Source organism: Hyperoodon ampullatus (genome assembly GCF_949752795.1).
Source record: "Hyperoodon ampullatus genome assembly, chromosome: 5".
NCBI lineage: Eukaryota > Metazoa > Chordata > Mammalia > Artiodactyla > Ziphiidae > Hyperoodon > Hyperoodon ampullatus.
Window position 1 is genome coordinate 35,974,419 of NC_136918.1, and position 14,982 is coordinate 35,989,400.

Sequence of the window (14,982 nt, forward strand, 5' to 3'; positions counted from 1 at the left end):
TAGGCTGACCCAATGGGGGAATGTGGAAACTGGGGTGTCTCTTCAGAGAGGTCCTGAATTCAGCAAGGGGACCAGGCTTTATTTCCCTGCAATGACTAGTCATTGGATGGATGCCACCCCCAAGGAGAGTTCATAATCCTGGGTGAAGAAGATTCCTCTGGCTGAGGATAATTGCTGGGGAGGGTCTCATCTATGAGCCATCAGCAACCAGCACTACTGGTAGCTGGGTTAACAAGGACCTCGGTCTTAGAGCAGGAATCTGAACAGTACACTATGTAGCCACTATGGCAGATATGAAGGAAGGCTCAAAAGCATTAGTAATATGAAAAATGTAAATTAAAACATCAAAGAGCTATCACTGTATGCCTTTTATATTAGCAAAATATAGAAGGAGTGTAGTACCAAGTATTGGCAGGATTATGGGACATGACAGCTCTTATGGACTGCTGGTGAGAAGACAAACATCAGAAAAGTGCATCAGCAAATATTCTTGGGAGCGTTCCAGCATTATGAATCAAATTCAGTGTCACATACTAGCAATTCCTCCACTAGGTATACATCCCAAGAAATTCTTATACAATTCCGTAAGGAGACGTGTATGTGAATGTTTTCTGCATGGTTATTTGTGGTGGAAGTGGGGGGCTACCTGAGTTTCCGTCACCAAGATTGAGAAATAAAATGTAGTGAATGCACACTTGGGAATTCTGTGTAGTGGGATTGTAGCAAATGATCAGATGTACACACAGCAACATGGATGGATCTTAAGAACGATGAAAAGATGGGGAGGGGGCGGGAGAGGAAGAAAGGAAAGAAACATGATGAGATGGAACGTTCACATAAATTAAAAATACTGAAAGCACAGGGAACTATATTCAGTATCTTGTAATAAACTATAATGGAAAAGAATCTGAAAAAGAATATGTGTGTGTGTGTGTAACAATCATTTTGCTGTACACCAAAAACTAACAATATTGTAAACAACTATACTTCAATAAATAAAAATAAATAAATAAATACTGCAAGCAAATAGTGTTTGTATGAAAGCAAACGAAAGGATACATCCTAAACACATAAGAATCACCGTGGGTGAGAGAGGGGTATGGAACTGTGGGATGGGAAGTAAAAGGAATAAGGCAGTAAATAAATTCAAGAGAGGGGTCTTGCAGAGACCAATGATCTTGGCTAGTTCCATGGCTCCATGAACCAAGGAGTCAGGTTAATCCAACTCTCTACACCTGATTTCTAAAACTAGTGGCAGCAGCAAACACCACTTGAGCCCTGGAAAAGCAAGCTCATGTTCTGTACCTTCTCTTTCTCTGAGATCTCTCCTAAAAGGTCACAGGCTGAGTCACTGGAAAATCACAGAGCCCTGCTACACACCGCTCCCTGCTCTTACCTGCGAATGAAATGACATCAACCTCCGATCTTCAGTGGGATGAAATGGCTGGCACCTGGATAAAGGTTCATGCCTCTCCCGGGCAGAAGGACTTTGCTCACAGGATGCCTTTTCATCTTCTATCCCTTGAACTTTCCCACCTGAGATTCCAATCAAAGTCATCACCTTAACTGAAATGCAATAGGCAAAACAGCCACCGCCCCCTGCCCTTGATCAGTACTGGTATGCAAGATAGGGGAAATACAACCAATTTGGGGTGCTGTCTTAGACCCTGCCCACCTGGGAGAGGGCACCAAACAGGGAGATGACATCCCACTGGGGAATGGTCTCGCTTTGGCCCACTCGTCTGGCAAGCCCTCTCTGTTCATGGGGAATGGGCGAGGTGTGAACTCCCCTTGTGAAATCTATCCTGCATGACCCATCAGTCCCAGAAAAACTGGAGATCCTGAGAGAGCCAGAAGAATAATGAGGCTTATCAGTCGGTCTTGGATCCCATTCCCCACGGTGGCTGTTCCAAACCCCAACTGCTGTCCCTGAAGTCCCCCACAAGCAATTGAGAACCAAGTTCAGGTTACCAGTCCAAAGGGAGGAACACAGAGATTAAGATCTAGGGATGCAGAGAAGAACTGAGCCGGGAAGTCTGAGAGAAGCCCTGCTTCTCAGGCTCAAAAGGTAGAACCAGAATGTCAGGGTGCCCATAAACACTGCTCTGAACCTCTTGGCTGGCACCAGGCCCCAACTCCAAGGTTAACCCCTTCCTTGCCCAGGGCATGCCTTCCTCAGCACTATAGAAAAGGTCTCTTCTAGACACCAGCATTGTGTACTCTTCTAGACACCAGCAAGTCTCTGTAATAAATAGGATCCCTAGGCAAAATGAGAATCCCAGGATACATGGTAAGAGAGTTGGTGTGGGTACTATTTTTATCATGCTTTTTTCTGGATCCAGAAAGTAAACTTCTGTGCCAGCTTTAAGACTTTTAATTCAGGAAAGTGCAGGGTGAGATGGGTCTTGCTGTTTAAAGGCTTCCTCAGGACAGAAGTTGTCTGGTGAACGTGTAAACTGCCTGTGCCCGGTAGGCCTTCTGCAAGTGTTAACTCCCTTCCCCACCCCCGCTTCTTCTTCTCCCCTTTTTGGTGTAGCTGAGGAGTCATGCAGGAACCCAGGAGGCGCGGCCTCTGCTCACGGCTCAGACATCTTTCTACAGAATGATCTCAAGCAAGAGGCTCTCCCTTCTCCCAGCCCTCTGCTTCCTTGCCTCTAGTTTCTCATGTTTAGAATGGGAGGGAGTAAACTCTGTCTTGCGGGTGGCCGGGTTGGTCCCTGCCCCCTTTTCTCTAGGTTCTAGGGAATGAAAAATATTATTAAATTTTAATTTTCTAATAGAAAACTATGAAGTAGAAGCAAAAAAATTAGCCTAATCCTATGATCTAGGTAAAATCTGTTGGCATTAAGAAGATGGGGTGTTAGAAAACAGAAGCAATATAGAAACATACAAAATGAAAATTGAAAGTCACCTTCTCCCATTCACACTGTCCACAGTAAATAACTACTTCCCAAAGGTAAACAACTACTATTGTTTCTTATCATTCCATTCAGAAAAATTATGCATATGTATTTATATGTATTCTTTCTAAAAAGTTTGCAGAAGTGATCATACCGTATATGGTACTATCTAATTTGCTCTCTTTTAACTTGATACATCTTTTGTATATATATATACATACACATATATATATATATATATATATATGTATGTATGTATATAGACTTTACTCTTTATAATAGCTAAATAATATTTCATCAAATGCATTGTAACTCAGTCCAGGAGAATTGTGAATTTCTCTCCCTTTGCGAACACCAACCAGCTCAGCCTCTTGATTTCCTCCTGAGGGTCAGAGTTGGTGAGAAGCTGTGATTCAGGTGCCAGGTGAGACAGAGAAGTCCCCATACACCCAAAATTTCCAGGTAAGTCTCTGTGAAACTGTCATGGTGTCAGTGTTTGCTTATTTCCCTTTCTGGAGAAAATGTCCATAAGCCAGTGGCCAATTTGCCCCACATGTTGATGGTTGAACATTTTGGACAAACTTCAGTGTGTCCAAGTGATGAAATATCAGGTTTGGAAAGGACCTCAAGGTCATTTGGCTTAAGCTCCTTGAACCCACTGTAGGAATCCCTTCTACAAGCTTCTGTGTTATCATTTATTTACCATCACTCTACCATACCACGGAACAGCTTTCACTAACAGAAAATTCTTTCTAATTTTCCCAAACCAGCTCCCATGCAATGTACCTGCATTGGTCCTAGCCCTGACCTTTTAGACATCCTTGAACAAGTGTGTTTCTCTTCCCATGGCCACCCTCCAGAAGTTTGACAAGAATGCTTGCATCCCTCGGAGTCTCCCCTCTATTCATTTAACACATATTCTTCCAGAGACTATGTACGTACCAAGCACTGTGTTAGGCATACTGTAAACTCTGTGAGGGCAGAGAGCTTAGTCTGTGTTATTATGTGCTGTCTCCACACCACCGAAAAGGGCCTTACATACAGTAGGCATTCAATAAATATTTGCTGAATGAATGAATACAAAGATGAATCCCATAGTCTCTGCCCTCAAGGACCTCTTAGTCTAGTGGGAGGCGGAACAGAACAATAAGCAATTATAATCCAGGGACAGAGAAAGGATGTGGGTTAGGAGAACCTCAAAGGAGAGGTTCTAACCCAGCATTCATCGTTCCCACCTCCTTCTTCCACTGTAACGTTGATCACATATCATGTTGTTATGATATGTCTGCACGTCTGTCTTCACCACTGGATTGTTAGTTAGCTCTTTGAGGACAGAAACTGTACTATGTGTCACTTAGCTTTGTATCCCTTACACTTAACACAGGGGCTGGCATAGGGGAGGTGTTTCATATTTGTTCAATGAAGTGACTGATTAATGGATGGTTAAATGAATTAATATACTAATATTCCCAGAGGAAAAAAAAATTAAGGAAACTGCTTTTATTGGCCTAAACTGGTGTTACCTTAAGTTTAACCAACACAAAAAATTGGTGAAGTAGCAGTGACAGAAATCTTGGGAGAAAGCGACCATGTCATCCTAGGGCTCCCCAAAGTCTCATTTTTGCAACAAACATTTAATGAGCACCTCCTCTGAGTTTGATACACTGCCAGATTCTAGGACAAGGCAAACAACACATAATTCCTACCTTTCAGGATCTCCCAGACTAGCTGGTGATGAGTGCTCTGACAATGTGCAGAGGCTGCTGTGAGGGGCCAGGGGGTCAGGAAGGCTTCCTGCAAGTGGAGATGCCTGAACTGAGAGCTGAGGAAACTGTCCAGGTGAGGAGAGGGAGGAAGGCAGTCCTAGGCAGAGGGATGCGCAGGCAAAAGTCCAGAGGTGTGAGAACTCAGCAGTTTGGGAGTATCATGTTTGGGGAGTGGGAGGAAGAAATAGAGATGGAGACAAGGCCCTGCCAAGGAATTGAGATTTGACCTTGAGGGCAGGGAGCCATTGAAAAAATCCTAAAATCCCACGATGACCAGACTTGCATAGTAGAAGATTATTCTTACGGCAGTGTAGAAAATGGATTGGAGGAACAAGAATGCTATAAGAGAGACCAGTTAGGAGACTATTTGGAACTTACTTGGAAAGCAGATGGAAAGAAGAATAGACATCAAAGACATTAAAGAGTAGCTACCAGAACTCAGTGACCCACTGTGTACACTGGCTCTCAAGCTTCAGACTTGGGTTACTGGGTGGGTGGAAACACCATCACCCAGAGGGGAGAATAGGCGAAGGAGCAGGTTTGGGAGTGAAGACAATGAGTTCAATGGGGAGTCTGAGGGCCTGGAGGCCATCTAAGCTGATCCTCGAGAAAGATGGACATGTGGGTCAGGAGCTCAAGGAAGGGAACTGGCCATGATACAGACCCAGGAGCCTCCAGGGGACACAGGCAGAGGATGAAAGAGTGGGAGTGTGCCAATCACCCAGGGAGAGGGCGTGGGGTGGGGAGAGGAAGGGGTTATCTGAGAGTCTCAATAATCTTTCGTAAAGATTTCCAGAACATTTTAAAGAATCCTCAGTTATTACCAATTTAGAGCAGCCTCCTGTCTCAAAGCTAATACAGCAATGCATGAAGAAAGCAATTAGAGAAAAACAGCAGTACTGAGAGAGGAGCCTGATTTTCAGATGTCCTTTGTGGGTAACAACAAAGGGACGTGAAGGGAGCTTCATGAAGGAAAAGAGGAAGGCATCCAGACGAGGCCTGCTTGAGTGATGTGGTTTTTGCTTATTTGAGATGATGCCCGGGGCCTGACCTGTACCCCCCCATCCCACCGCCAGGTCCAACATTAAGCAGCAGGCTTCCCAGGAAGCTGCATCCTTGCCTCCCCGGCTGCTTCAGTCATGAAATCTTTGCAAGTTACAGGCATCTGAGGCACACGATGGCCCAATCAAGCCACATCCCCGTGTAAAGCTGCCTCCTGGCTGTGAGGAATAAAAATCAATATTTTCAAATCTGAATTATTCAGATGCTGTACCCTGGAGGTGATTCATAACCTAAGGAGCTCCTCAGTAGGAAGACAGTGGCTGAGGGTTTGTGTGAACATGGCTTAGCCCATGATTTCCCATGCCATCAGTCAAAGGACTAACAAAAGATTAAATAACAGAATTGTTCTTACACAGTGTCCCGAGGAGTGCCCGAGGAGCTGGGCTACTCTGGCTAAGAAGTCTAGACTGTCCTAATAAGGAGAGAAGCAACTTGCCCTCATGAAGGAGCAGAGAGTCCCCTGGGCTCTCCAAGCGTTGGTGTCTTCAAGTCTCCTGGGTCCTTTGCACAAGGGAAAGCAGGTTAAGCTGGGGGAGAGGGCATTCTTCAAAGTACTCCCTCATTAGAATAAAATGTAAGAGCTCCCCTGAGAAAAGTGACAACGGTCATATCCCTGACTCCAAATCCCCATGTCCTGTAGGTAGGCACTTAAACCTATTGCTGTGGCTGGGCAGGGCCTGTGCTACGAAGACCATGAACTATGTCTGGACTGGCCTAGGGGAGGGGGATGAGGATGGAGTGTAACTGGTTTGGTGACAACTCACCTCACAAAGGGAGGAAACACAGAAACCCACTGTAGAGAGAGGGACGCAGTGTGGCCTAGCGCACTTTCGCTGGACTTGGAGGGATGAAGACCTGAGTTTTGGGTCCTTGGCTCCACCACCATGTGACCTTGGACAAGACAGTTATCTCTCTCAGCCTCAGATTCTGTAACACCAAAATGTTGGTAATAATCCCCTACTTACTGGGTTCCTGGGAAGATCAGATGAATAGAAGCAGAAACACGTTGTTGCTCCCTCACACTGTGTACTAGTTAGGATATTACTTTGGTTGTTCTAACAGAGGGACCAGAATAACAGTGGCTTAAACAAGGTAGGAGTTTATTTCTCTCTCATATAAAACTCCAAGCGGCTGTGGCCTCTCTGGTCTGAGAGCTCATCAGAGGCCCAGGCGGCTTCTATCTGGTCACCAGGGGTGTCACCTTCCTTGACCTACTCTGAGAAGGCTCCCCACCACTGCCACGTTGCAGCTGGTAGACTGGGCAAAGGGGCAAAAGGAGGGCCAGCTCCCTTCCCAAAATCCAGGAGTTTACACTCCACCTCTTTTCATTTCCCACGGGCCAGAGTGTAGTCACCTAGTCACATCTGGCTGTGAGAGGGTCTGGGAACCGTAGTTGTTTTCTGGGAAGTCACAGGCTCAACAGAAAATCCTGCGATTATGGAAGAAGAGGAGGTGGATACTGAGAGACAATTCACAGTCCCTGCCACCCCACTTTGTCTAATTCCTCTTCATCCCCAGATCTCGGATTTATGTCACTTCTCTTGGGAGGCCTTCCCCGACCCTCCAGGCTACTTAGATGCTCCTCCATTGGCTCCCTCACATCTTTAGCTTGCTGTCTGTCTTTCTGACTAGAATGTAACCTCAGTGAGTTTGGGGATGTGTCCGTCTTCCTCCCCACTGTCTCCCTGTGCCACCCAGAGCTGGGCACAGAGTGGACATGAGTTACACCCACACTGACTAACGAGGTCTGTCACCAAAGGGCCTTGGGATGTCCTTGGGGTGCAACTTTATAGCTTTGAGGCCAGCAGTGCTCTCCAGCCCAGGATTTGTTTGGAACAAAACTGGTACCTCCTGCTGCTGCCCAGGCAATGGGGGGCGGTCGTCGCTCTGAAGACAGGTGGAATTTTCTTTTTACCCCTTAGTCCTCTCTCTGTGTACATCTTTAGAACTGTGCCCATCCTTCATCAGAGCCCTTGGCTTTCATGATAAACGCTGGCTCTGCAGCTCTGTTTTTCAGATCTGGGAATGAACAGTTGGGGGAAGAGCTTTCCCTAGCACAGTGGCCAGAACTGAGGATGCAGGTAGAGACTTGGTTTTCCATTCCCAGTCCACAGTGCAGCAGCCAGCCTGAAGCCTGCCCTGTGAGGAGAGGGAAGGGACCTCAGAGAGGCTGTCCCAGGGCAGTCAGCCTGCACCCCCCGTGGGGAAAAATGGCCTCCCAGAGTCTGGGCCGTGTGAACCCACTGTTTAGTCCCTGAGCAGCTCCTTGGGGCTTCAGTTTAATGCCCTTCAGCTCACTCCTGATTTGACATAAACCTCACCATTTTCTTAGAAATCTCCTTCTTCTTAGCTCATTTTCTCTGTTACCAGGATTTCTTTAGGGATCCCAGCAAACATGACTCTGGGTCCCGTGAGGAGGGGAGGCTGCACCCCAGGACTGACCTCCAGCCCCTCAGACACATTCTCATCACCTTCCACGTCTTCCTTTGATTGGAACTAGAGGACAACCAGGCCTGAGCTCTGAGCGACCAGCCCTTTTTGGCAGTCTCCAGAGCCACTGAGGGGTAAGTCACCAGAGACGAAGCCCTGGGGGTTGCTGGGTGCTCACGTTACACTCATACACAAAATGAGCCTATTCAAGAACCAAGTTCAAATTTCCTTGCTTGTATTTTTCCAGAGAGTTGGGGAGAGAACGGCCATATCCTGCCAGCAGCCCCTGGGAACTTGCCACTGCCTCCCCCCATGCCTGGCATCAAGGGAATCTTTGCCCTCCTGACTGTGGCACTGGGCTTAGCTGGGAACAGACAGTTTCATTCCAGCAGCCGGGTTTTCCCCCCCCATAAAATGGCAGTGTCCCTTTAAGTCCCTGCCCATCTCCTCTCTTGGACTGGCTGTAGGTTAAATAAACGAACTGACCAGACTTTTCTGACTGGGGGTTCTGAGCTGGAAATTCCTCCTACTTGCTTCAGTTTGTGTGCGGGAACAAAGAGCAGTTAAAAAGGGATTAACTTTTCCCTCTGTTGGTTTCTCTCTTCTTTCTCAGAATAATTCCATTTCTAACTCAGGGATTTAGGTTCCTCTTGGAGCGCTGCTTCTTTCCTGGTTCTTTATTAACAGTCCGTAGAGCTACAGAAAGTTTCCCTGCACCCAACGTGGGGAGCGAGTGTCTCTCTGCATGGATTTCACAGCGTGGTTTCTTGCACCCCTGACTCTTGGATTCACCCATTTCTCTCCAGCACAAACCCTGGACTGGCCCTCTGAAACTCCGAGTAACATTCTATTCATCATGTTATTTCCCCAAGCAGTCTTCTCTTCTGGGAAAAGAATATGCTCATCAACTTATACATATAGTCTGGTTCTCATTAAAATCTGAAAGTAAAGGGTGGTAGAAAGAGCATTGTTTGGGAGTTGGGATTTCTGGGTTCTCTTCCTACCTCTGGCATTAACTAGTGTGTGACCTTGAGAAAGTCATTTCTCTTGGCTGAGCCTTACAGACCCCTCCGTAATATAAGAGGTTCCTTCTAGTGCTAACATTCTAGTGTCTATATTAAATAGTCTTGCAATCCCCAATGACACTTGGTCATCATGAATATGCACAGATGAAGAGTTGACCTGGGGTCCAAGGCGGTTATACTCAGGAGTAGGATCCTGCAGCACCTGGCTTCAGCAGCCAGTTACCCCAGACTAGATCTTGGTCTATCTGTACCTTTTATAGAAAAGGATCTAGCAGGTTAATGGAGCCCAGTGGTAACTGGGGCCAGGCTCAGAATGGACAGACCAGAGGCCTGATATCCCAGGATCTGTGCCATTCCATTTTTACTCCCAAAAAGGACACTAGGTTTTTCTGTAGTCTCATGCTAAATAGAGGCCTGAACTAGAATCAACTGGTGTCTAGGACAGGGTCAGGGTGGGGTAGGGGCATGGTTCAAGACAGACCATCATACACCTTGTTTGGTTCTTCTCTCTGAGGTCTCTGCAGGCAGAAGTACCACTCTCAGCAGCCCTGGGGCTGTTCCACAACAGTTTCACCCCTCCCTCCTCCTGGCATGGCCTAAAAGCAGGTTTGGCTATGCTGGGAACAAGTGATGTTTGCACTCAGCGACAATATCACTCAGCAGCCATGTGTCAGTGACCAGCTTTCCAAAAACCTGGAAAGAAATCTGCTCGCCAAACAAATGTGAAATATTTGCAAGTTTTCAAAAAGAAGCTGGGTCTGTCTTCCGTAGGAGAGAAAAGGGAGCTGTAAATGTTGTAATTAGAAACAGACATTTCTTCCATTCTTTAAAGCAACGAAGATGTTATAAGGCTTGCAGATCAGACCTCTCTGTGAGAAGGACCATTTGGGGACACATGAATTTGGCAACAAATTCAGGGAAGCAGGCTCTGCCTCAGCAGGGAAGCTGCAGACCTGCAGCAGCCAAGATGTCTTTTCTGGAGTGTGGTTGTGTCTGGTAAACAGAGCTGCCTTCAGGATTGGCCCAGGGTGTGTGTTTTGGGGGTCGGGGGGGAAGGGTGGATGTGGTGGAGTGGAGAAAACATCCTTGAGATGGATGCTTCAGGTTGTCATGGAATTCTCAAGAAGAAGATGCCACAGTCTTCAGTGGTCCCAATGTTGGTGTGAGGAGGCTGTGTCCTGGGTCTGATCTCAGTTGTCCCCACCCCCCAGTAGTGCAGTTAGACCTTGGCTTCCAACCAGACTCCCTCAACGGAGAGGATGAAGAGTGAATGTTGACCACCTCAAACAATCACACAGCCCCGGGCTACTAGAAACGTGCCAGATAAGAAACTGGTTGCTAAAACGTTTTTGGCCAGATTTGTTTGTTTATGTTATTGTTTTATGACCTCCAAAGATCTGGCTAATCTAAGTGGCATTGGAACATGTCTACTTTTCACTATATAGATATAACTTCCTGTTGGCTTTATTTGACTTAAAGTGTGACTATGTTAAGTTTCATACAAATATTAAATTAATAGTCATTGTGCAAGCAAAACTCATACTCATTAGTTTTGATTGTGTTTAAAATAGGGATTCGCATCCATGGCTGCACATTGCTAAAACCAGGGAAGCTTTATAAAAATTCCCATGCCTCAGGCCCACCTCCAGAAAATCCATTTTAATTGATTTGGAGTGGGGCCTGGGCATTGATTTTTTTTTTTAAAGGTCCCCAGATGATTCTAATTGCAGCCAGGATTGAGAACCATTGTCCTGAATGATGCCTGAGAAATGTGCTAATTTAGTGGGGGGAAAACAATCAAATGAGATCTTAGTTCAAACTGGCTGGCTTGTTTTGTCAGTGTTCAGCCCAGTATCTGGATAGGAACAAAGCCAAGATTACAGTGCAGTTATGTAAGGTTTGGAGGGTAAGACACTTCTCCTAAAACCGACTTATTACTGTATGTGTATTTCATCTACAGCAATAAATTGGAAATATTGGGAAGGAACCTCATGCTCTGTGAATACAGAGTCCCTTAATATTCAATAATAATCACTCCATGATCTGAATGGACAGGAGACAATAATAAAGAACTCTCATATTTAAAACAATCGGCACTGAAAATGTTTCTGGTAATGCCAGTTCATAAGGAGCCAAATGGCACAGATTTATATTGCCTTGAATTTCAAGACATCACCAGTGATTTATGATGGCCAGATGCTCAAATCACCGTCTCTTGCCCCTCAGGTGAACTTTTGGTTCAATGTATCTGAAGGCGGAGTGAGGAAGACAATTCAGGTAGCAGAGAATTGAACAAAGGCCAATCACTGAATAGGCGAATTTGAGCTCGTTATCGGGCTGGGACTGATCACCTCTCAGCGGGATGATTCAGGAGTCGCAAATGGTTGGAAGCTTTGTTTTCCCTTCTCTGGGAAAGACAGGTCCATTAGCTGTCCTGCTGCTTTAGAGCTTAATTTGTTTTCATTTTTGTTTTTTTTTCTGACACTATGGAGGGGACAGTACATTCCAAAAATTAGAGGACAGCTAAGGAAAATTCTCCTTCTTTATAGGATATCATTAAGCACATGGTGCCTCAGGAGGGTGGGGAAGGCCATTAACAGACAGGAGTCAAGAGAGGGATTAGCTCACAAAAGAGAAGGCTGTTGAGAGCAGTTCGGCTAGATACAGGAAAAGCTGCCAGGTAGAGACCCAAGCGTGGGCATTAAAACTCAGCTCTCATCGCGTTTTTAAAGAGTTATCATCTTTTGTATATAATAAAGGTAGAGTTAGGAACTGCCCTCAGGAAGGAGATGCATTAAATTCACTGAGGACAAAAACCCCCAAAGCTACAGCACCTGGGGCCATTCCCGGGGGGCGGGGCTGATTCCTAGACAGTGTGTCTGGCTGCCCCCCACTAATGTCAGGGATCCTTGGCGTAAGAGTACAGGCTGAAGTACTCAGGGGGTTACCTTATCCCACATTTGCAGAGGCAAGAAGCTGACATTTAAAGCTTGATTAGTGCTCCTTTTACAAGTAAATGACTACCTGGAGAGAGGACTAACTAAGTCACGTGCTTGGCATTTTCTAGCTGATTTTCTATTCAAAGAGACCCAGATTAACTTTCACTCCCATCAAGCTTTCTCCCAAACCTCCTGGTGGAAAGGGAATCCCCAGGCCCATCGTGGTCCCTGAATGATGCTCAGTCACGCGCCTGGCTTAGCCTGCTTTCCCTTCCCCAGGTCTGTGTCTTCAGTGGGATGAGAAAGACTTTGGCGGAGGCTTTTAGGCTGCGAATAAGCCAAGTGCGTGTAACTGGCAGTGTAAACAACAGCAAAAAGATAAGGTGGAGAAAGTGGCTGCATAATTGCGGACTGAGCAGAACTTTGAGACCGAATCCTGGGGAGGTCCTGTTTCCATGGCCCTCGCCTGGTGGTTGTGGATTAAATATAAATATCTACCCATACTGGAGGCTGAATTCAACTCCTTTACCAAATAAGCAAAATATCGGTATCTGTTATATACAGGTAGATCTCTATTTGCCGACCTATCTCCTTCTACAATCCCTGATGGGCCTGAGACAAGGCAAACCACCTCTCCTCCGTGCTCCCGAAGCAGTGCCTTCCATGGGTGTTACGGAGCTCGTTGCCTTGGACTGTGGTTGTCAGGGAAAGCGAATCTCCCAGGCTCCGATGGACCAGTGTCTTACTTATCCAGCATCCTCATCAGTGGAAGGCTCTCGGTGAATGTTTATTGAATGAACCTGTGTGTCCCTGTATTACATCTATCATCGTTAATAAACGTTGAAAGCCAAAGGACAAAGATGGAGTAATCAGAAAACAGAGAAAGAGGTATCCGGTAATAATAAAGTAGAAGTAGAGGGTTGAAACATATTATTAAACCATTCACAGAAAGTTAAATTCTCTCTCTCTGCCTATGTCACCTCACTCTCCACATCTGCAAAGGAGGAAGTGCAGTGGACAGTTCTATGGCAGGGGACCGGGATCAAGAGTCAGGGGAGCTGTCTTTTGTCTGACTATGTGACCTGCGGCAAGTCCCTTCTTATGGAATGAGATTACACTAGATGATCTCCCAAGGTCCTTATACTTCTGTCATTTTTGTAATTTTATGCTTCTAGCACCATAATCCCAAGGTATTTCATATGGCTGAAGTCTGTCCAGGCGGTTCTCAGTGAATCCTGCCTACTCAGGTCATTGGCTCTGGGGCAGTTCTTTTCCACCCAACACCGGTCCTAATGATAAATGCAGGCTCTCTCCAATTCTGGCCCCAGCTCTCTCAGGAATCAGACTTGAAAGTCATTTTCAAATTCACCTTTTGGCTGCCTTTTAAAAGCATCCTCCAGAGGCAAAAATCACAAAATGCTTTCACTAGAATGGATTTTAGAGATCATCTCGTGATTCTAATTTAATCCCCTGTCCGTGGAGAAACACATCATCCCAGGTAGGGAGGTGCCTTGCTCATGGTCACATAGAGAGGTCAAGGGGAAGCATCCTGATGCCCATTTCAGGTTCTTTCCATTTCCACACCACCTCCAGCCACAGGGCCAATTCTCTGCTACCTTCTCATGCAGCTGTTTCCAAACCAATTAACCTGCCAACCAGGTAACCAACATGTGCATGCTTCCTACGAACCTAGGACTGTGAACTCTGAGGTAAGTTATGTTTTTTTTGCGGGCCTCTCACTGCCGTGGCCTCTCCCGTCGCAGAGCACAGGCTCCGGACGCGCAGGCTCAGCGGCCATGGCTCACGGGCCCAGCCACTCCGCGGCACGTGGGATCTTCCCGGACCGGGGCACAAACCCGCGTCCCCTGCATAGGCAAGTGGACTCCCAACCACTGCGCCACCAGGGAAGCCCGCAAGTTATGTTTTTATTGTCCCAAAGTGCAAGAGTAAACACTCACCTTTTGGCATAGAGCAGGGCTGGCCTGCATAGTTGAGTCTTCCTTTGATCTCTGGAACTGGCACTTAGAGTTCCACTTATTCCTTGAAAAACGTCTAGAGTTAGTTAGAAAGAGTTGCCTATTTTCCAGTGGGTCAAGTCCCGGTTCTGGGGCAGGATGGTTTAGGTCTGGGTAGTGCTCCGACCACGCAGGCAGCAACTCCAGGAAGAGAGGAGGCCCCAGCCAGAGCAGGTGCAAACCCAGGCGCCCGCCCAGCACAGCCCCCTCTGTCTGCTGCAGCCACACCCCCTCTTCCTGAGGTTTCAAGGCTGGACCAAGTGCAGCCCTTGCCCAGATGATGCACTTCAGGCTCACTCACTCGAGATGGTAATAGCCCCTTTCCTTCTTAGGCCACCACAGACAAGGATAGAATCTTTTTCCATGTAAATATATTAAATATTTAATGTAACAGACAACATAAACATTTATACATACATGTATGTATGGTCAAGCCATTCAAGATGGCTGTTCTCTTACTCTCTATACATCCCCTGCTCAACCAGTCCCTGCTTCGCTCACATGACTATCCAATCCTCTTAATTACATAGGGCTTAATTAGTCCCTGGTAATTGATGAGCCCACCTGACATCAATTCCCCCTATAAATGGTAGCCTCCTTCTTCCCTGAGTGGGGGAGATTGTTGCCATGTCCTGCCCACTCTCTGTTGCACACAGTGGGGTGTTGCTCCAGGACCCTTTGTGTAAGATCCCATGTCCAATAAACCATTGGTGCCTCTGTCGCTGTCTCCAAGCTCTTTCTTTGGTCTCGAGGCTGGGCAACTACAAGGCTCACAAGCCTGTGGGGTGCAGCCCAACCGTGTACTTTATATGTTTACAAATACTTGCACCATAAAGTGATTTAAG